Source organism: Quercus lobata, chromosome 5, assembly GCF_001633185.2.
Source record: "Quercus lobata isolate SW786 chromosome 5, ValleyOak3.0 Primary Assembly, whole genome shotgun sequence".
Lineage (NCBI taxonomy): Eukaryota > Viridiplantae > Streptophyta > Magnoliopsida > Fagales > Fagaceae > Quercus > Quercus lobata.
In genome coordinates, this window is record NC_044908.1 from 58,893,069 (window position 1) to 58,916,356 (window position 23,288).

At 34.1% G+C, this 23,288-nt stretch overlaps 1 long non-coding RNA gene and 1 pseudogene across 1 annotated transcript; one reads left to right on the plus strand and one right to left on the minus strand.

Moving 5' to 3' along the window:
* Positions 1-15,277: 15,277 nt before the first annotated feature.
* Positions 15,278-19,784, plus strand: LOC115989683. Its single transcript, XR_004092054.1, has 3 exons — positions 15,278-15,606; positions 16,239-16,305; positions 19,279-19,784. It is a non-coding gene; the product is annotated as an uncharacterized LOC115989683 (long non-coding RNA).
* Positions 19,785-21,273: 1,489 nt separating this feature from the next.
* Positions 21,274-22,940, minus strand: LOC115990799 (annotated as a pseudogene).
* Between the last annotated feature and the right edge of the window lie 348 nt (positions 22,941-23,288).

Genomic DNA, 23,288 nt, shown 5'->3' on the forward strand with positions numbered 1-23,288 from the left:
CTTGATTCAGGTTTTATTGCTAATGAGTATGTTGATAGTCGAGTGAAGAGTAAGATTCTGGGGGTTATTTGTAAGCTGGATATTAAGAAAGTCTACAATCATTTGAATTGGGAGGCTTTCCTAGATTTGTTGAAGAGAATGGGATTTCAGGTGAAGTGGTGTAGGTAGTCTGTACTTGTATATCTACAATTCAATTCTCTGTCTTGGTTAATGGGTCTCTAGCTGACTTTTTTAATTAGGAGCTTGAGGGGATTGAGACAAGGGGACTCGCTATCTCCTATGTTGTTGTTGTTGTTGTTGTTGTTGTTGTTGTTTTTTTTTTTTTTTTTTTTTTTTTTTTTTTTTTTTTTATGATGGAGATTTTCCACAGGATGTTGAAAAGAGTTGAAGGTGATGGCTTGCTTCATGGTTTTAGGTCAGATGGTAGATGGGATGAAGGGGAATGTGTCTTGCATCTTTTGTTTGCGAATGATACAATTCTGTTTTATGATGCAGATCCTACATGTTTGGATGCTACTACTTTGTTTCAAGCTGTGACAGGTTTGAAGGTCAATGTCTTGAAGAGTGAGACAGTTCTAATAGGGGAGGTTAATAATGTGCATGCCTTAGCAGAGATTTTGGGCTATAGGATTGGGACTTTGCCTATGTCTTATCTTGGTATGCCGTTGGGGGCTTCCCATAAGTCCTCTACTATTTGGAATCCTATCTTGGAGAAAATTAAGTAGAAGTTGGCAGGATAGAAGAAGCTATATTTGTCAAAAGGTGAAAGACTAACGTTGCTTAAGAGTACATTATCTAGTCTTCCTACTTTCTATGTATCTCTTTTTACTATCCGTACACATGTGGCTAATAAAATTGAGAAGTTGTAAAGAATTTATTATGGAGAGATTCCAAGACACATTTGGTGAGGTGAGATAAGGTGTGTGTGCCTATGGCAAATGGTGGTTTAGGAGTAAGGAAATTAACTACTTTTAATAAAGCCTTACTAGGGAAATGATTATGGCGGTTTTGGGTTGAGGAGACACAGCTTTAAAGAAGGGTTGTAGCTTTGAAGTTTAGGGAAGAGTGGGGGGGGGGGGGGGATTTCCAAGCTGGGTAGGGGTGTACCTGGGTATGGTTTGTGGAGAAGTATCCAAATGGGTTGGGAGGATTTTAGCAAAAATATTCGGTTTGAGGTAGAATTGGGGGATAGAGTGAAGTTTTGGATAGATCGGTGGTGTGAGGATTTACCACTCCAACTGGCCTTCCCAGTTGTGTATAGGATTGCCACTAATAGAGAGGCATCAGTGGACTCTTCTCTTGAATGGTTGAGGATAAAGGAACAAAGAAGTTGGAATGTTCGTTTAATTCAAGAACCAAATGATTGGGAGATGGGTGTTGTGGATGAATTCCTTCGTACCTTGGGATCTAATTTACCTCCAACTAAAAATGGAGACCGTGTGAGATGGAAGTTAACGAAGAATGAGGATTTTGACATCCACTCGTTTTATAATAAGTTATGAGGTCCCTTAACAATTATCTTTCCTTAGAAAGGTATTTGGAAGGTTAAAGCTCCTTTGCGTTTTTATTTCTTTGTTTGGGCCACAGCTTGGGATAAGATTCTTATAGGTGACAATTTACGGGGTAGAGGCTTTGATTTTGTTGACTGGTGTATTATGTGTCGTTGTAATCGGGAGACAGTGGATCATTTGCTACTTCATTGTGAAAAAGCTTACAGTTGTGGAGCTTGGTTTTTAGATCTTTTGGCATTTCATGGGTCTTGCCAAGATTGATTGTAGATACTCTTTTTGGTTGGTGGAATTGGTTTGGAAAGCACTCTTTTAGCATTTGGAATTTTGTTCCGTTGCACTTAATGTGGTGTACTTTGAGTAGAGCTGTCCAGACCCGATCGAAGCCCAACAACCCGGCCAAACTGCCCGATGCCAACCCGATTCCAACCCGAACTGAAGGTCCAGTCGGTCGGCGGCGGGTTTTCGTTCTCAAAAACCGACACTGGCGGGTCAAGTGGCGGGTTTGCATCTCCAAAACCCGAGCAACCCGAACCCGACCGAAGCTACAAAAATATCCGACCAAATCCTGCAAAAACAAGCCAGATCCGACGAGATCTCCACCAGATCTAGCGAGATCTCAACCAGATCCGGCTAGATCTGGTGGGATTTAACCAAAATCCAGCAATTTCTAGCCAAAAAAATGCAGATTTCATAAAAAAAAATACAGTTTCCGGCGAAATTTTTCAAATTTCCGGTGATATTTTCCAGTTTCCAGCGAAAATTCCAGATTCCGATGACTCTTTTTTTTTTTATAGATTTCGATGCCTTTTTAATTCCGGCAACCGACCCGGCCCGACAGACGCTAGCCATCACCTGAAACCGAACCGACTGATTTTTCCAGCGGTCGGTTTCGGGTTCCTCCGCTCCTCCACCCGACGCTGGCAGGTCGAGTCCAGGTTGGGTCCAAAACCGACCCAGCCCGGCCCATGGACAGCCCTAACTTTGAGGGAGCAAAATTGGCAAACTTTTAAGGACATGGAAAAATCTGATGACCACTTGCTTGCTTCTTTTAGTGGTTCTCTTTTTTACTAGTCTAGGGTTTGGGGACTCACCTCTAGTGATTCTCTTTTTTACTAGTCTAGGGTTTGGGAACTCACCTCTAGTGATTCTCTCATTTTGTTCCTTAGTTCTCTCCTTTGTAATTAGCTTTTTCTTTGTCTTTTCGTTTCTTTTTCTGTAATCTTTAGTCTACCTTACGCTCCTTTTGCATGAGATAGCTTTTTGAATATACATCTTTCTTACTTATAAAAGAAAAAAAATCAGTTATCTTTCTTTTTTCTTCTGTTAAAGTATTCTGAGTTTAACTATATTAGCTGAATATGGATGATTGGATAGCAAACAAATGTTGCCTACCTCTACGTTTTAATTAGAGAGCTAAATGTCATATTTGAGGGATATATAGTGAGTGAAGAAGTTATCTCCAAGATTCATTGTAATCCTTCACAATAGATGTTAAAAATAAGATTATTATTTTGAAGATTCTGAGCTAATTTTTAATATTCATTGTAATCGTTCACAAAATATCAATAGCTTTTTCTTTTATTTTCACGATATGGATATTGAAATCTGTACTTTATCAACTGCAGAAACATGATGAACATTAGTCACAACCATTGGTCATATGATAAAATGTTATGTTATCAAATTGGTCACAACCATTGGTCATATGATAAAATGTTATGCTATGAAATTAGTTATAACCATACAGTTTTGCATTCCCATTTGAATACGGATGAGAAGTGTGAAGGCGTTGGTTCATCTGAGGAGGATCAAGATAACAGTGCCGGAGAAACAGAACTTCCTGAGATTGATCCACGTGCTGAAGACTGAGAACTGAAGAACCACAAATGGCCCTATCCTTCGGTATGTGTATCCCCTTCGAACCGAATTCCAAACTTCTTTCACATTATAGAGCAACTTGCATATGTGTAATGGTAACTGGGTTCACAAACTATTATAACTCCCTTTTATTTTGTGTCAAATACACAGGAGACAGAAAAGGTGGCACTGGTTGAATCAACTGGTTTAGACCAAAACAAATAAATAATTGGTTCATAAACCAAAGAAAATTAACGTCACTGGAAACCTTCTGAAGATATGCAATTTATGGTGATGGATGGACTTCATCCACAGAATGCAACTCTCTACAAGGATGGTCACTACATGGCTGATGGTCATTACCGTTTGGGACCGTGAGCAACAACTCACTTGCATGGTCTTTGTTACTTGAAGTTGTAATAGTTTTATATGCCAGGCATAGCCTAAAATTGTTAAGTAGTAATGCTGTGTGAATTCAGTCATGAGTATAATTTAGTGTACCAGAGTTGGGATCAGTCCTGCAGACTGATCGGATATTTTTTTTACAGTAAGTGTCATCGGTATAGTTTAGGGAAAGCTAGTCCGTATCTGGTGGTGATCATTCGAGATGAACTGTCATTGTGCCATTCAGATCAATTTGGGATGTTTTGATTTGTTTCCTGTCTTTAGAAGATGCAGAGCTCTAGTGTGTAGCTTTGCTGTGTGCTTTAAATATGTAAGGAGGTACTATTAGGATATTTCTATTTTTCAGCATATGTATTTTAATTAAACTCTTATGCAAATTTGTAAGGGCAACTACTTGCTGGTAAGTGTATATAGTGAGAAGAAACTAATATGTGAACTCAATTAATGAGGAGGTTGTAATATTGTTAGTCTTTCCACTTTGGGACTATCTTCTTCTTAGTCTTCTTTTTTGGGTCTTGTAACTAAAATATTCAGTTAGATTGTTTGTTCATGGCATCACTTTGTCTTGTCATATCTAGAGTCTAGAACTAGACAAGCTTATGCCTATGGTAGTCAATATTTGTATGGATGGACTGTTAGCCTAGAAAAAAAGATCTTACCTTTCTGCTGCACGTAGTAGAACACTAAACACTTGGGTACTACATTCAGATAGGTCTCATATGTTGTGAGTGTTCCATTGCATGCAACAGAAACATGAGATACCTCGTTAGCCTAGGGATGTCCTTGCTAGGTGTTCCCTATGTCATTCGCTTAAGCATTTTGCTGCGGGAGAAGCACTTTAGGTACTTATAAAATGTAAGCAATCGATAGTTACGTTGAAAGAAAGAAGAGTTGAAACTAGGGCTAACTTATTAGGAAAATGTTAAATTTTAAAATTGCTAATTCTATGTGAAAAATTATGTATTATAGAGGTTTGTAATCAATGTATTTAAGTTAGGATAAAGTCCACGCAAAAAGTTGTAGGAAGAATTTGAAGACATGAAATTTCGATCTAATGAAAGTTGGATTCGCTCGAGCAATCATTAAAGTTTGGCAAAAACTTTGCACAACACTAGCTCGAACCTCACTTCAACAAGATTATGAAAACCTAGTTTTGAGTTCTATTTGAAATCCAATTTACCCTAGCTTTTTTCATATCTATATATTTACCCTCTAAAGCACAATTTACAAAGGAAGAAGTAAGTAGTACATAGAAAATCTTGAGAGCCTTTTACCCTTGATCTTAAACATAAAATTCTTTGGAGCACCAAATTTTTGGGTACATTGTAGACGAATTTGTTTGTGAAAAAAGATTTTGTAGCAAAATTCCAAAGTTTAGGAGGACTACAGTAGGAAGGTTTAAACGAGGCGTTTATTAAGGTTGCATAGAAAATCTAGAACTACGAAGATCTCATATTTTTAGACTATTGTAACCATTTATTTTATTAGTGCATTTTCCACAAGGTTGGATCCACAAGAACAGTTTTTCCTTTAAAGAGATTTCTCATTAATTTTTCACTTTGTCGTCTATTGCTTTTATTACTTTTTATTATTATTGATTTTAGATTTAGTGAGTTATAATTATGGTTGAGATAGCTGTTTGGGCTATCAATTATTTGAAATAAAAACATAACTTGACTAATTTCTTCCATTACTTAATTACCTTGGAATTTAAACCATTATTTTTTTCAAAGAAATAACATCTCTATTTGAAATGTATCTATTTTATGGTTAAGATTTATTATTATAAATCCAAAGGTATATAGGATCCACATGGCATCATGTATACTGCTAAATTTAAAAGAAAAAATTAATTCAACTTGAAATGGGGAGGATCCTTATTCCAATTTATTCAAGAGGTCACCCTCCTTCTAAAAAAAAAAAAAAGTTAGAAATCAAATGTGAATTAAAACTTGACAGATATACATATTATCATATTCATGAAATAGACATCAAGGATCATGGTATAAATCCTTCCACTTATATAGAAATCAAAAGGGAAAAAAGAAAAGAAATAAAGAAAAGATAAAGGCCTGATCTTTCGCCTTGATTAATGCACATCAAGTTCTAGGGGATGAAATATAATTATATATGCGAGATACAGTATATAGACTCTACTACCGTAGGGCTAGAACTCATGTAAGATTTGTTGCAATAAGTTGGGAAAAAATAAATAAATAATGCAACGGACTAGTTCATGCAGGAATTAAAGAACAAATGGCAAAGATGGGAAAGTGTTTAGCTGATAGTATTATATGGCTGCAAAGTATATGGTTATCAAAAAGAACGAATTCAACATCTGATGACAAAGATGGGAAAATGTTTGTATTCATGCATACAGCTTGGCTTTGTAAAAATTCGTGTCTGCCTACTAGCTTCAGCAAACATTTTTAGTATTATTACAAATGAGAGATCAATGTAAGCTTTATATAATGAATTAGTAAGTATTAAGAATTTGTAGAGTTTAGGTTAGGTTTTAGCAAATCCATGCAAATTACAAATATATATATTTGACTTGTCCAACTTCTAAAGCTGAAGCATATAGCTATCGTTGGCATTAAAAAAAAAAAAAACACACGTACTCTACAATAAGTAGCAATGTAGCATATATATATATATATATATATATATACACACACACACAAACTAGACTCATCACATGAGCTTTGCGCGTGCAATAATACTATTTCTTTTTTTTCTTTTTTTTTTGGTTTAGTGTTATAATGCTTAAAAATGATATATAAATAACCGTATGTATTTTTTTTTTTTTTAAGAAGAAGATAAGGTAACGTGGAATAATGTTTAAAAATGAGATAAAGAACTGTAAGAAATTGAAGCTCAATGGAACATTTGAATTTATTGTTTGGGATAAGAATTGTGATAAGTTAAAAAAATTGAGATTTGAACAAAAAAAAGACGATATATGTTAGTGTGAATGAATGAAAATTTTTGATAATTATATAGAATTTGGATAACAAAAATTTTGGAGTGTTTTAAAGTTTTTTTTTTTTTTTTTAAATCATAAAAATTTTGGGATAATGAGAATTTTTTTTTTTTTTTTGTACGTGATAGTATTACTGTTTTAGCCTTCTTTTTTTTTTGTAAGAAAAAAAAATTAAACTAAAATGTAGGTTATTTCAAAATTTATATGAGAATATTTTGGTACATCAAAAAATTGAAGACGAAATAAAAAATACTCTTACTAATAGTATATATATATATAAAGAGAGAGAGAGAGAGAAGTTTTGGTTGGGCTCATCCTTCTCCAATCCAAGAAGGTAGCAAGTAACAGTTATTTTTAAGTATTTTCCAATAAATCAATGATGTCGTACTGGCCCAACAATAAAAAGTCTTTTTTTTAATATATATATATATAAATAAATAAAATAAAAAATAAAATAAAAAAATAAAAAAAAGGGTATTGATTGCGGTAGAGGAGTAATTCACCCCAGGAACAACCCGAACAGTGAAGAGCAATATTTTCAAATTTTGCTTTCACACTACTAGATACTAGATTGGACCCATAGGCCACGCCCAAAGTTGGGCCGACCAAGCATCAACGAGCAAGGGCCCACTTAATTAAATAAATGTTATCGGCAATGCCGTTGTGCGGGGAAATTGTACATTCACACTTCACACTTCACCCTATATATAGCATACGAGAGGGAGCTATTTTCTCGATTAAAATGAATAATACTAGAGATATAAATTATTTTATAAAAAAATTTACAAACGGGTAATATGGTGAGTGATTATTGGTAAATGAAAAAGTATTATTAATGATGGGTCTAAATAAAAACTAATAAGAGATTGATCACATCAACATTTTTGTAAAAATATTATAAAATAGTTTGTATATGTAACATTACTCAATTAAAGTTGTAGATTAAAGTCTCTAAGTTAATTAAATGGACTACTCTAGGAATTTCTTTCTCATAGTAATTACTTTATGTGTATAGGATATGAGATATTGGAGTCGACATGTATATTATGAGTATGTATTTTCTAGGGAGTCTAGGTTAGACAATCAAATTGTCACCACTCACTGTGCATTTTAGCATACTTATTAGGAGACGAACATTTGGAAAGTGTTTTTTGGATCCTTGTTCTTTGAATTATGCAACAATACAATCAATAATGTAGTCCTTGTAATGACCTGAAAACATGCAACTTGGCATAATATATGGTGGCTATTCTTTCTTAGAGATGCTATTGGAATATAATGTGTTTAATACTTTGTACCTATGGGTTTATATATACTTTAAAGTTGGATTCATGTACTGCAAAGCTTAAGCACCTCATGAAAAGAATAGTGAGATTCTTGTATTTCTAAACCGACACCCGAAATCTGGAATTGCATTTTTTTTTTATCTTATAGGAATTGGTGTGTTTGCAGGCAATCGAATTTGACAAAAGGAAAATTCTTTGATTTTTCAAACAGTAGCCATCCACGCTTTCTACTACTTCACTTATGTTCAACTCTTCAATTTGATTCTTAAAAAATAAAAGTAAAAGATATCTTCAATTTCTTCATATTTCAAGACATACATACTGCAAATAAAGTAACTTAATAGTCTCATACTGCTTACGACATGACTATATATACAACTTTACAACTTGACAAATTGAGAATTGATCAAAGCTCAGTTTCATTCAAAATTTGTACATATACATTTAAAGTAAGTTTAGATACGTTATACTAATCGTTTATTTGTTGAAAGTATGACAATTTTTTTTTTTTAAACAGAAAAGATTTTGCGTGGAAACCTACTAAAATAAGATGCCAAAAAACCCATACTTTGGGCCCATTTGGTATGTATGTTCAAACAACAGTTTTCATTTTTTTGAAAATATATGTTAGTGAAAAAGTAAGTGAAAATACGTGTAATATTGTTTAAAAACTGAAAACATATGTTTAAAATGGTGTACCAAATAGGGCCAAGCCTAAAATATTTTCGAAGTGGTTCCATAAATTATTATTATTATTATTATTATTTATTGCAAAAAGCATGTAATTAAGATCTAGTTTGCGATGGGCCATTGTTAGTGTTCGCTAACTGACATATTGAAGCATGGCTGAAGCGTGCCTATGATATCCTACAATATTTACGTAACCTTTTCCTCTATCATATGTCATTATTATTTGCTATGCTTCATTCTTTTTTAATGCAAAATTAAGACGTCTACATGCTAACGTGGAAAAGTAACCTACGTGGAAAAGTAACCTAATTCATGTTGTCATCTACCACGCAAACCCCTAGCTAAGGCTCTGACTTACTTTTGCACCAAATGAATATAATTTTGAAACCCGGACGGTTCAAAGACCCGTATAAAAGAGAGGTTTAAGGTTTTTAAGGTCTGATCGAGGTCGAATCGGAGTTGAAACGTGATGATGTCATAATTAATTTAATAATTATTTAAAATATAAATAAATATACTAAATTAGCAAAAAATGAAAATTTAACTAAAATAGTTCAAATATATATATGTGGAAATTTATTTTGAAAATAAACATTTTTCAACCTAAGATTTATGGTGAATTTATTATAGAATTAACATTACTTTAAATAATAATCCAATACAATAGTTTATTGTATAAATATTATAAAAATATTAAGTAAAAATATCATTACATTAATTTCTAACTTAGAATATCTACGTTCATAATATTTTTATAACAAATTATAGGTTAATTCAAATTTAAATCTATCATTGAGATTATTTTTTTGTTCCAACAATGACAACTAGTATCAACCCACCACTTAAAATTTATTGTGAAAATATCATAGCCATAACTTTCTCTTTCTAACCTAATACAAATTTAATATCTTTTTCTTTTTATTCCCTCCATTCACCTACCACTCCAGTGCCAACAACACATCGCATTTGGTCTCATCAAGATATCAACTTTACCTTTTTTTAAAAAAAATTTCCCCAAGGCTTCCATTTCCCAAAGTTTAATACACCACACCTTTTAAAAATGGTTTAGCTTTTGTCCAGTGGCTAGTGGCCACTAGAGCCGTCAGGATACGGACACATGTCCAGTCTTGGACACGTGTCCGCAATCCAACGTGTCCAGTGACACTGGTCACTGGACAGAAGCCGAATCCTTTTAAAAAAATCTCTACACCAAGTTAGCCTTTTACTTCTACATATTTTTTCCTTCTTTCGTCTTCTTAAACTTCGTTTCTTCCGTCACTCCAACTTCCCAATTCATACCTTTTCTTTTTTTTTACCTTTCTTTAGTTTTCTTAAACCAGTTTACGCAACATCTAGACTGAGTAGAGGCAGGAAAACAAGACAGAGAAGGGAAGAGAAGAAGATTAAGAAGAGAAGTTATGGACAGATAACAAACGAGAGACAGAGCTAGCGAGATAAGGATGATGGGATCTCAATATTTTCAATGTTTGACAATATCTCATAGTGGTTGAAGCTTCAACCATGGTGCTGTGATCTTCTATTTTTTTTAATTTTTAAATTTTTTTTTTTTAAAAGCGTTGATCTGAATCATGAGAACCATTCACGATTTTCAAATCCCAGTGGTTCAACTGCGGTTCGAATGGTTTCGTGCTTTCTGTGCATAGAACAGTTCTGGTGGTTAAAAGAACCGTGTTAGTGAGAGGTTCCCGATAATCCCAATTGAACTGTATGGTTCGGTTCGAGTCTGAAAACCATGTAAATGAAATGAGACAAACTCAGAAAAGAAATCTTATTTTATGCACTGGGTGTGCTAAGAAGCAAAGATCTATCTACATGTACAAACAACAGTATGACTTGGATAATGACAAAGACTAGTGTGAAATGTGAATTGATGATGTACGGCACCGAGATCCCAAGACCCATAGGGGCCTTTGGGCCCAGGCCCAATGGGGCAGCCCCATCGCCCTAAGCCCTTCTTGAAACTGCCTTAGCGTAAAAACGAGCTTTGGACCTTGAATTCCGAAAAGTGTTCGGCATAAGCTTTCCCGAACAAGAGTATGAACCGTGTCTGGGAAAATCATGATTATGCTCGGGAAACTGCATTACCGAGCACAATCGACTAAGCTGGAACCAAGTTCCAAGGCCATAATTGTTGCACCCCACTCTCACCTAAATACCTACTTAAATCAGATAATATTGGACCTTCAATAGCACTAGCGGAGGCTGCAATCATAATCTCCCCACTAACCTTGGCTATAAATAGCAGAAGTTTGGGAAGAAGAAAGGGTTCAGAAAAATAGAGAGAAAACAGTCAAGGGAGGAGAAGAAATTGAGTGTTGCTTTGAGTCTCTCTGCCGAGAACGACCCAGAGTAGGAAATCTTCAAGCCCACTACAAATAAATTGTGAGCCCAAGTGAGTTAAGGCCCAACAGTCTCATCTCTAGTTCCCACAGATGATTATGATCAAGACAACAGTGGTGACCTATGTAAACAATTGGTGTGTCAGGAAATAAGAAACCTAACCAAATCTATGGATGCAAATAACAGAAATCAAAGAATAAAAAAAAAAAAAAAAAATCATAGCACAAGCACGCACACAAATGCACATATTTACTTGCTTCAACCAAAATTAGGATTACAATCATAAGATTGCTGAGATTTTATTATGCCAACTAAGTTTAAAGTGACTCGAACTCAAGACACTCCACATAACAGAGTTTTGTTGGTCAAAGGTCTCAACCACTAGGCCACTAATCACATACACTATCTTATTATTTGGGTTACATACTTGTGAAAAATTACAATAAAAGATAAAAGGCATTTAAAGTGTATTTAAATAAATAAATTTTAAAAAAAAAACCTTCAATAATTGTACTAACACCAATTTTAATTTGTTTACAACCCTAGATCTTGGAGAATTGAAATACCTGAACCCCAACATAACCAATAATATAGTAGATCAGAATTATCTAACTCCACATACATCCTATCATGGTGCCATCAATTAAGTATCCTACAAAGTCAATTTTAAGGTTGGGAAAAATGTGAAAATTCAAAGAGGGGGTGATGGTTTTGTGGGTTTTGTAGGACTGGGATTCTGGCTGCAAGAATGAAGCTCTACAATGTGTTTGACTGGGTGGTGCATTTGGTGCAGCTGACATGCTGTGGATAGGTGGATACCTGTGACAGCTATGGAATTTATGATTTATGATGTAGATAGCCTTTTGAGGGGTGGAGGGTGCCTGTGGTTGGATCATTTTTTTCAGCAGAGGTCTGGATCTTGATAAGGTATGAATTGTTTATTGGGAGATTAGGGTACAAAAAGATGAATTGTGTCACCAACAAGAAGACTGATTACAAGATTATATGGTGCTTTAGTTTGAATTTGGAAATTTATTTCCACGAGTAGAGTTTTATATGCAATTAGGACTACATGGAATTTATAGGATATAAAATAGAAAATTAAAATTTGAGTGAAGAATATTAAAAGGGGTAGGGGTGGTTCTGCTATTTGGGTTTGTGGGGGAAGGGTTGGGGTAATTTGCAGATTAGCATAATTTTGCCACACTATTACATTAGTTAGCATGTTAGAAATGATTTATGATAGTAGCATCTCAAGTTTTTGGAACTCGAGTTTGATAGACAAATCGAGCTTTAAAGGCGCTCGAGTTCTATTTGCTGATGTGTAGTTCGTTTTTGCCACATAGGTCTTGAGTTTATGAAACTCGAGTTCTACATGGATCTCGAGTCTATGAGACTAGAGTTCCCTACAGTAAAACATGGCATACTTATTTAGTTATCAAACTAGATCAGACTCACCCACGTCACAAATACTGATCACCAACTACACGCCCAATGATTAGGGCTCACTCTTCACTCTTACTACTAACCCACTTCACTCTCACTACTCACCTACTTCACAAATACCCACTAATTAGAGCTCACTCTCACTCACCTAGAACACTTGCCACACAGTCTCTCTCTCTCTCTCTCTCTCTCTCTCTCTCCACTTCACAAATACCCACTGATCAGACTCACCCCCTCAAACTCACAAATACACACCCACTGATCAGAGCTCACACACCTGCCACATGCCTATCTCTCTTTCACTCCACTTCACTGTTGATTACATATTGAACTCACACCACATTGCCTTTCTCTATCATTGCCCCTCTCACTGATATTGGCTCTCAACAAATTTAAATTTCAAGTAACATACTATGATAATTATTTATACAACTTTGTGTTCTTAGTGTAAATATTGTGAGTATTTATTTGCTAGGTTTTTTAGAAAAACTTATCTAAGATATTTAGTATTGTTAGTGTAAGGACACGATTTGCTCCCAAAGCCCAAATGGATGGTCAATGATCCAAACAGCCCAAAACAATGAATTTGTTAGAGGGTGGGCTTGAAACTGAACTTTCGATGAGTTAGGTGGACAATGATCATAGTAAGTTAGTTATTGCTAGAAAGAATAAAACAAACAGTTTTGAACAAGAAAAGTTCTCCTTGGTCAAGTCCAAGGAATGTCTATTCTTATATATTTCTCTTAGACTTATACAAAATTACAGTTCTTCAGTATACAGTGATCTCTCTCTAGATTTTCTTATGATCCCTTTTGTAATGGGGTTTTTCTCTTTTATATTCCCTTCCCTTCTTTCATCTCAGCCCTCCACGTGTAAGTCAGATTTGCTAATATTCTTGATAATTTTCCCATCAGCATCTTCTTAGAGTATTTGGGGGTAACTGTAAGGCTGAAAGTTACTGTTTAGGTATCACTTTCACATTAATGCAGCCAGAGGGTTAGATGTAGAGCATTCAATGCAGTGGTAGCAACTTTCTTGTCAGATATTTACCAACTCCTTTTTGTCTCATCCCTCTCTGATGTTTATCCTTCCAAGCACGACTGCCTGTTGCCCTGTTCTTGAGGGATGATCGGACCATTGAATTTCACTCTGCTTAGCCGAGGAGGTATTTATCCTCGAACAATGTCTCCTCCTCATTATGACCAGATTTCTTCCACAGCCAATTAATCTATATGCCTTCACTAGTATTTATCTGTCCTCGAGCTATTTGACATCCTTGGACACGGCCCATGGCCCAATACTTATATCTACGCCCTTCATCCCTACAATTAGGTTGTTATCAAGAATGCATTTTTAGCATGACTTAAGTAATTGATGAAGTTTTATTGAAAAAGAGAATTACTTTATGTTCAAGATGATGAACACAAAGTATCTTCAAAAAGATTGTTAAAAAAATATAGTATACACACTCAGTGTACTTTTTCTTTTTTCCATAAAGATTGTTAAAAAAATAAAAATAGAAAATAAAAATAAAGAAGAAAGAAGGATGGTTTAGTGTAAGCACAATATCCTGTACTTTAGAACATTAGACTTCAAATTTTAATGTGCAATCATCTACCAAGCAACCATTACATTACAAGCATCCCTACATTTCCTAAAATATCCATAAAATTCTTCTTCTTTTTTTCTCTCTGATAATAACCCTAAAAATCAAAACTTGCATTAGATTCTTAATTAAATCTGCCCTTCTCAAAGAGTAAATATATGCAACAAATTGAAAATATAGAACGAGAGGGGTTTTGTTGTACTACTAACCTAAGTAAGAGAGAGAGAGAGAGTCGGAGCATGATTATCATTTATTTTAGTAATATGTGCAATTCTAATAAAATTTTAGTCAAAGTGGAAGCATGTGCTATGTTAAGATTTATGGACACAACAAAAGTACACAATAATTTGTTATATAAAAGTTTCACGAAATAATATTTCAACCTTATTTTTGAGTTGTAATGGTCTGACCCAAAACCCAAGACCCACGGCCTCCACGACCCAAGACCCACGACCTCCATCATGAATAGCACCTCCCCGCCGATTTGAGAGGGAGACGAGCAAAATAGAGAGATGAAATTGATAGAAGGAACAAAGTTCAACAGAGGGGACTTAGATGAATGAGAGAGTGAAATGTGAGAGAGAAGATGAAGAAAAATGAGAGAGGAGAGAGAAGAGAGACAATTTATTAGAATTACGCTTTATTTGTTTCAATAGAAAACCTTATGTAAATATAGTTTTTTATATTTTCCAGTGTTTGGTAGTATAAATAAAAATAAGTAAGGGAAAAACTATCTTCGGTCAACAGAATAAGTATAGTTTATTTTTAGAGATTATATTACTCACCAGTGTCGTGGAATCTTTGAGGTTTGTTCTTACTTTGTCATATTTATTCTGTTTATTCTCTTTGTAACAAAAAGGAATATCGCAACATTATTTCCCATTTTTTATTGAGAGACCTTAGTTTAGCTTAAGCTTGTTTAAATTTTATGAGAGATGTTATTGTCTACAACATTTTTACAACAAATCACAGGTGGTTAGTTGTTATTGGTTCAAATTTCAAACTAAAGCTAAGATTACTTTTTTGCCCCAACAATAACAATTAGTAACAACTTACCACTTAAAATTTGTTATAAAAATATTGTAACCATGTCATTTCTCAAATTTTATTCTTTTGATAGTTGGAGAGAAAACATGTCTTAGCCAGCTTCTTTTGTATATTTCCTACCTTTCAAAGGGCATGAGACTGGGGATGTGTACTTTTATAATGCCTGGACTGCATGTGAACCTCAAGAACTCAGAGCCCTTAGTGACAAGACCCTTGGCATACTTTCCATAGTTTCTGAGCAAATGCTTAGCAATGGCAGGGCGACTCACCACCACAAAATTTCTAGGCCCAGCAGCAAGGCAATAAATGGGTCCATACTCAATCATCCATTTGAAGAGTGGGAGAAAAAGAGCACCACCCAGAAGATCAGACACGTCATTTGATAATAGGTGGGATGCCTACCAGTAGCTGAAGGTACAAATAAGTTATACAAAGTTAGGGTTTTTTACTTTGTAGAACAATGCAATTAATATCTCATATTGGGTAGAACAATGCAAAAACACTCACGCTAACATCTCCTTCCCCCAAAATCAAATTAATTTATTAATTTGCTTTAATATTATTTTCTATATATTGCTCTTTCTCTCTATCCGCTTCAATTGTTCATGGAATTTTGTTGGTTTGTGGTTGTGGGTTGCTCTGGCTGCATGGTTGGGCTTTGGTTTGCCGCCGATGAAAAGGGGTTTTCAGAAAAAAAATTTAACTGTGTTTACGGGGGCTTTGGTTTCTGCTGCTTTTTCATATTGCTTTGGTTTCTGTTTAAGCTTTACATACATATTCATATTGGTAGATTCAATGTGTTTGCCTTTGCTTTCTAATTGTTACTTTCTCTCTCTCAAAAGGTTGAATGTTTTGTTATGTTGAGCTATCTGGGTTTCGTTTGAATGGTTTTCACTGTTTTTTGCTGTTAAACTTTGGCTTTGGGAATTATTCTTTTTTTTTTTTTTTAATTTTCTGTTAATAAGGCATATTTACACTCAAAAGCTGTTGTGTTAGTAAGTGAAGGGTTCCAATGTTGATTAACTCCTTATTTTTGTTCTTTGTAGGTACTTAACAGGATTTTGTTGAATTTTTGGTGTTTTGGTTGCTTTTAGTTCAAGTGAATTCCATGAGGTGAATTTTTTATCTAGCTTTGATGTTTACATCTATGAATTCATACTGCAATTACAATTAAGGCTTAGTTGAGTTGATTAATGGTTGCTTTGTCATTTTAGGTGTTGAATTTATTATTTTTTTGTGTTGGTTGGAAAATTTTGATTTTTTGTAGTTTGTCAAACCAATATATTAGCAAAAAATTTGCAGATTGTTCCTGTGTTCCATGAAGCTAAAGAAGGAGATTACTGTTAACCAAAGTGAGAATTTTTATTCCAAATATCTGCACTGCACACTGTTTCATAAAAATCTGCACTGCACTGCACTATTTCAGTTTCTTTTGGTGAAGTGGTTTATTGGATTACTAAGGTTTTCTTAGGGTGCTGAGAAAGTGAGGAAAATTGTTGGAACTACCTTGCTTGAGATGGTTTTAAAAATTATTGGTAAATTAAACTGAGTTTTTCAATTTTTAGTGAGTTTAAATCTGGATCAGCATAAAGGTTATTAACTAAGAATTGTAATTTGCTTTTGATAAGTTAACATAAAAGCCCAATTTGAAAATTTTCAATGCTTTTGTTCTCGTGCTGATTTTGATTGTTTGAGATAATTGTAGTGATTGTTAAACACCTTCAGGTAGGTAATTATTTGATGAATTTATAATCAAATCTTTGATAGTGAGTAAATCCCAAGGGATACCACAATCAGTTGGGAACCCTCTTGAAGTGAGGTCAGAGGTTTGAATCTCCCCTCCCCCTTCCTTGGGTCTAAACCTTACTAATAAGAAAAAAATTGTGAGTAAAAAAATTCACTAGAACCTCATTACGTTTGAAGAATTTGATAATGAAAATTTCAAAGAAAAAATTTTTATACCTCTTTCCTGTGTGCCAATTCAGTTTGGTTTACCAAGATTGTGCTGTGATGATTCTAATCTTTGTTATCATTTTACTTGTATTAATAATCTATGGCATTGTAAACAAATTAAGCTTCTTGATATTGGATTGCTAAGGGACTAGGAAGGAACTTACTTGCTTCATTTAGAACATAAATATACTATTATTGATTGGTCAACTACATGGCTAGCTTTGTTCATAAAGATAATTGAGCTTGAGTTCACATAGGCTCGCTAATAACAACTTGAGCTAGACTGGCATAATTCTTACATCTCAACATGGCTCACTAGTAGTTGTGATACTCCAACCATGTAACTTAGAGCTCTAGCAATCCAACTGACTAAGTTAACTTGAATTCGTCTTACCTATTTTTTTTTTTTTTAAACTTGAATTTGTCTGAGTTTGATCTATCATTTAGACTACATTTATTTTAAGGTCATAACTTACACAAAGGTGAGGACTCTGCCACTACTGCAAAATAATTACGTTTGAGTGTTTAAAATACAAACAGATAGTCTGTTTACATTTTCATACACAATAGCTTTCTGCACGGGTTAGCGTCTAGTTATTCATATAATCCATGCACCTGAGATTTCTTCAATGCCTAGACAACATTGTTTACTCTTTTTTATGTATGCTCTTTTATTCTTGGCTTAAATGTAAAAACACCCCTGGGGTTTGGGTCAGTTGCCAAAACACCTTCTGGAGTTTCAATTCTTTCTTATAACTCCCTAAGATTTCCATATCTGCCAAGTTGACCTCTGGAACTATCTTTCGTTAGCTCTTATCGATGGAAAGTTGTTTGTGGTGTTCTTTCTCACATGTAGATGCTCATCATTTCTGTAGTTGGATAGATGTAGTGGGACACCTGCCTGTTGGTCATCATATTGGATAATGAATGATCATGCTCATAAATTGGCAAACCTTCTGAAATGTATCCATATGCACCTAGTTCATGGCCTCCTAAGGGAACAAAACCAGCATCATTGCCAAGAGAATTCGCATGGTCATGCATTGGTATCATTTTGTTTTGAAATCTTTCATGATTGCCAATTATGAGTCCATCCCCACCCAGATCTAGATTTTGCATCATCAAATTGTGATTGAATTCAGCTGTCACAGTCTTGGCCCCTCTACTCTGATTAAACACCATTCAGATCTCCAATCATCATCTCCTCTGCCAAAGGTGGGAAACATGTGCTGATTTTGGGAGGGATTAAGGCCATTGATCAGATATTGGGTTTGGTTCTGGTTCTTGGCATCATTGAATAATTCGTCTTGTTTCTTGTTGTAACTTACAACAAGCCGAATTATTCAATGATGCCAACACTTGTAACTTGGAGACCAATCTCTGCATGTTTACCAGTTCTAACCAGCTTATTGATCAAAAGAGCGGAACCCACACTACCTGTGACAGTGGCCTTCTGCATCTCTGCTTACCTAGGAACCAAACCCAATAGCCAAATTATGGAATCATCTCTTTATCTTTCTGTCCATAAAAATTATGGTAGCTTTCCTTTTAAGCATTAACAATTGACTCTTAGTTTTGTTTTGCAAAAGATTATGGATTTCCCATTCTGCAATTTAGATCTCTTGAATATTAGTTTCTTTAACTACTTTCACTGACATTAATGCAGATAACATTTATAAATCTGTGGAAAACAAATATGTCTGTGTGTTTTTCTTTATTCATAAAACTAAACATAATCACTGTTATGTTGAGAAACAAATTAAAGTGTTCTACATTTGATTGAGTATAGTTTGTCTGTCTTATTTGCATTATTTACAATTATTAAATTGTACAGCGTAGGTTGCAATTAATCTTGACTCTTTAAATTTAGAACCAGATTGCTATGGCTCAAAGCCACTACTATTTTATGTCCTAAACAAGAATTTTCCTGAGTGATTAACCCCAAAACCTTCAGCTACCTTTCACATAATAATAAACTACTTTGCAGCATTTTACAAACTATGCTGGAAAGTACAATTGATGAAATGTACTTTGAAGAAGATGATAATGTCTCACTATATCTTCAAAAAAAAAAAAAAATCGAACCATGACCTCTCTCTTAGTCTTATCCTTGCTCATTGTTTAACTCTGCAGTTTGCTGCTGTAGTTGAGATATTGGATGACCCAAGTTGCAACTGACCCCAGCAACACAAGACATATGGATCATGGTTTTGAGGACAGAAGGCCATTGTATGGATGGATTGTAAATCTCCATTGGAAGGTTCTACAGTTGATAGAATGATAGTTATGGTGTAAATGCATAGAAAGATTCAAAATCTTCTTTTGTATTTCCATTCCCAAGTTGGCTCCAAGCCATGAACTATATAATATCATTTAAAACTAAGAGTGCGTTTGGATTGAGTGATTTTTGGGAGAATGGAAAATCAGGAAGAGAAAAGATAATTTTTGGTTGTTTGGTAGAGAGAGAAAATGAGAGTTGATTTTGGTAGGGCATGGGTATTTCCCAGAGCCCACAAAAAACAAACCTTCCCAAATCTGAGAGAAAACGAGTGAGAAGAGATGTGCAAGTGTGAAATGACATAAGTACCCCATTTGTTGTTCATGCTACTACCATTTGATGAAACGTACATTGTTATTTACGGTTTTTTTTTTTTTAATATATTCTTTTAAGTTGATAAATTTTTTTAAAAGGAGGCAGAAAATACCTTGATGCTTTTATATATATATATATAGACACACGTATGTATATATGTAAATTTATTTATTCAAGTCTATACCCATCAAGTCCATGATTTTAGCTTTAAATATATACTATATTACAATTTGTGCTTACGTGCAAAAACATTGAATGATATTGATAAAAAGGAAAAAGAAAAAAAAAAAAAAAGAATCTTGTTAGTACTCATATTGAATTTTATAAATTCTAAATTATTATTTATTATTCAAGCAAAAAATGTTGATTATTATTATGAATGTTATATAATGAATTTGATAGTTGAAACTTGAAACATTATGGTTGACAACAATATTTTTTTAAAGAAATTAAAAGTAATGAAGTTCTATTAATTTGGATTTAAAAAATAATTTTGAAATCTACTTTTAAAATTAGTATCTCAAGTTTTGTTAATGCTAGAATCATGTCAAAGACTAGTACTTGTATACATAGATGATTACATTGGTTATGTGATTTAGGTATTTCTCTTCCTAATTTAACCTCAGAATTGGTCGTATCTAGCGTTCAAAACTCCCACTTTTTGTAGGGTCTATGAAATGTCATAGTAGGTAACCTTACCTCAAAATTTTTGGCGAGGTTGATCCTCAAACTCAAACCTATGACCTAACACCTTTAATGAAAGGCATTTGTCATTACACCAATACTTCATCTCTAAGTATCCAATTCAAGATGTTCTAACAAATATTTTTAAAGAAACTAGTCATATAGTTGACAATATTTGTTATACAATATTTCGGTTAAAATGACCTTATGTTCTTTCATTACAAAGAAAATGATTCCATCAATAAAATAAATTAACCATCAAGATTCAAGATGGTTAGAGTTTAAAAGCTTTTTTAATTTTGTTCTTCTCTTTTGAAAATATCATAAAAAGGTTGTAATTATTGCACCATCAAACATCATATGAAGTTAACTTATATATATGAAGATATTCTTTATTATCATGCTAATTCAAAAAATCTTGGGATATCAATGATTGATTTATTTTCTCAAGTACGATTTATACATATAAATATATATATATATATGATACGATATTTAAGGTCTTTCACTCTTTTGCAAAAAAATTAAGGGGAAGTTCCACATAATCTGAAACTGCTAGAGTGGTGAATGTGACCCAAAAAGGGGAGTCTCTGCTATAGTGGTGAATGTGACCCAAAAAGGGGGTCTTACATTCCATGGAATCTCACATCGCCTAGGGAAGCACATAAGAATGTGTTTATAAGGAATAACCTCCCTTCAATGTGTAGAGGCATTTTCCCCCACTGTTGTGTGCTTTGAGGGAGAACAAAACCGTGAGGGGCATGGACCTCAAAGCAGAAAATATCTACACAGTTAAACCGGGGTCGTTACAAATGAATGTATGAGTCATGGACTCATGCATGGGGTAGTAACTATAGGGACTCTATATGCAACATAATAGTTTCCACCGTGAGACCTGGTCCGAACCCAAATAGAACACCCCACTCTAGCCCTTCACCTGTGGTGGATTTTCCTTCCTCCAAGGACTTCCTCTTCATCTCATCGAGACCAAAAAACACACTTGCGCTTTACATATTTCCATACTCGCCAAACACATGCCAAGTGGTTTCGAGTTTCTCCTTGTTCAGCCCAACTTTGGCTTCAATCTCTTTGAGAATTGTGGGGCCACCTGGATGGGGTACCCAAAACAATGAGTTCCAATCACTAATTCCCAGTGGGCTTAATGCTTCAACCAAGCATTTCTCAGCGTTGTCACCAATCAAGGTAGGCACATTCTTTGACAAATGAAAAGTAAGACCTAGTTCCCTTAGATGTGCTTCAACTGAACCTTCTGAGTTATCCAAAATTGTTTCTCAGCATACACAAGTTGGAATAATGGCCGTTCCACTGATGTATCGGGATCCGCTCCAATAATCACTGCTGCTGCACCATTACCAAATATTGCTTGGCCTACAAGAAAAACTAGGTCGGAATCTGAAGGTCCGCGAAAACCATCGATTGTTACCTAGGAGCATACAACTAGAACACGTGCACCAGCATTGTTCTCAGCCAAATCCTTAGCAATGCGAAGAACTGTCCCACCAGCAAAGCAACCTTGATGATACAACATGACCCTTTTTACAGATGATCGAAGGCCAAGGAGCTTGACAAATTGATAATCTGCACCAGGCATATCCACACCTGAAGTTGAATGGAATATGAGATGTGTAATATTGGCTTTAGGTTGCCCCCACTATCAAATTATATATATATATATATATATATATATAATTTAAATAATGGCATGTATAATTGCACCTCCCACAGACAGGAGGATATTAAAAAAAAAAAAAAAAAAGATTTCAGGCATATTAATATTGGAAAAGTGGTTCTGAAGAGCGATAATGTACCCTTTCCCTCCAATTATAGGGTCTTGGTATTGTATATTAAAAATGATAAAAAGTAAAAGGAAAAAGATGAGAACAATATGATGTGACAAAACCAAAATCAAAGTTGACGTAGACAAAATCTTCTTTAATCCTATCATAATTTACTATATAGGTTCTAATTAACTCAACTGATAAAGTTTATAATAGTTGAATAAGAGATTTGGGGTTTAATCCTTTCTTATATCAAAAACCGATTGGTGTATTTGTCTGATAATAAAGAATTATCATCAGAAACGTACCATATATAGATTGAAACTCTCTAAAAAAAAATTACTATATCTAATTATAGTTAATATTGTTATAATAATAGTCAAAGCTTGATCGAAAATTATTATATTAACTATAAATTAAAGAAATTTCTCTATGACTATCGTATAAAATTTAACATTTCCCCTAATCTACAAGACTTAATGACATTATGTTATATTTTTCTCCCCAAAAAATGACATTATGTTATATGTGCATTTTCCATATTTATAAATCAAACAATATTTAATTTTGATATGTGAGGAGTGTGTAAAGAAGGAAAAAAAAAAATGATTCAATAACTTTGTTAATAAAATAGCCTGGTTGAAAATCAATCAATCAATATATATATATATATATATATAAGTAGAAACCTCATGCAAGAGAGTTTGAGGTTCTACCATATGACACTTTGTATGAGTAGCATTTTATTTAGTCTTTTACCTCACCCCATCTTATTAATGATCAATTTAAGCCATAAATGCATAAAGTTAAAAGATTTGATTCCACCCCCTTTTCCAACTTCTTGAACTCTTCCACTTTTAATTTTATTAATTTCAAAAATGAAAGGTTTTCTCCATTCAATGTTAGTTTTTCATGTTATAACACCTGTTATTTTATATATTCTAGTTTAAAAAAAAAAATATATATATATATATATAAAAGGGCCAAAAGAAAAGTAGAGAGAGAGAGAGAGAGAGTATGAAATTGGCTTTGGCTTATGGTGCATAGGTTCTAAACCTCTCAACAGC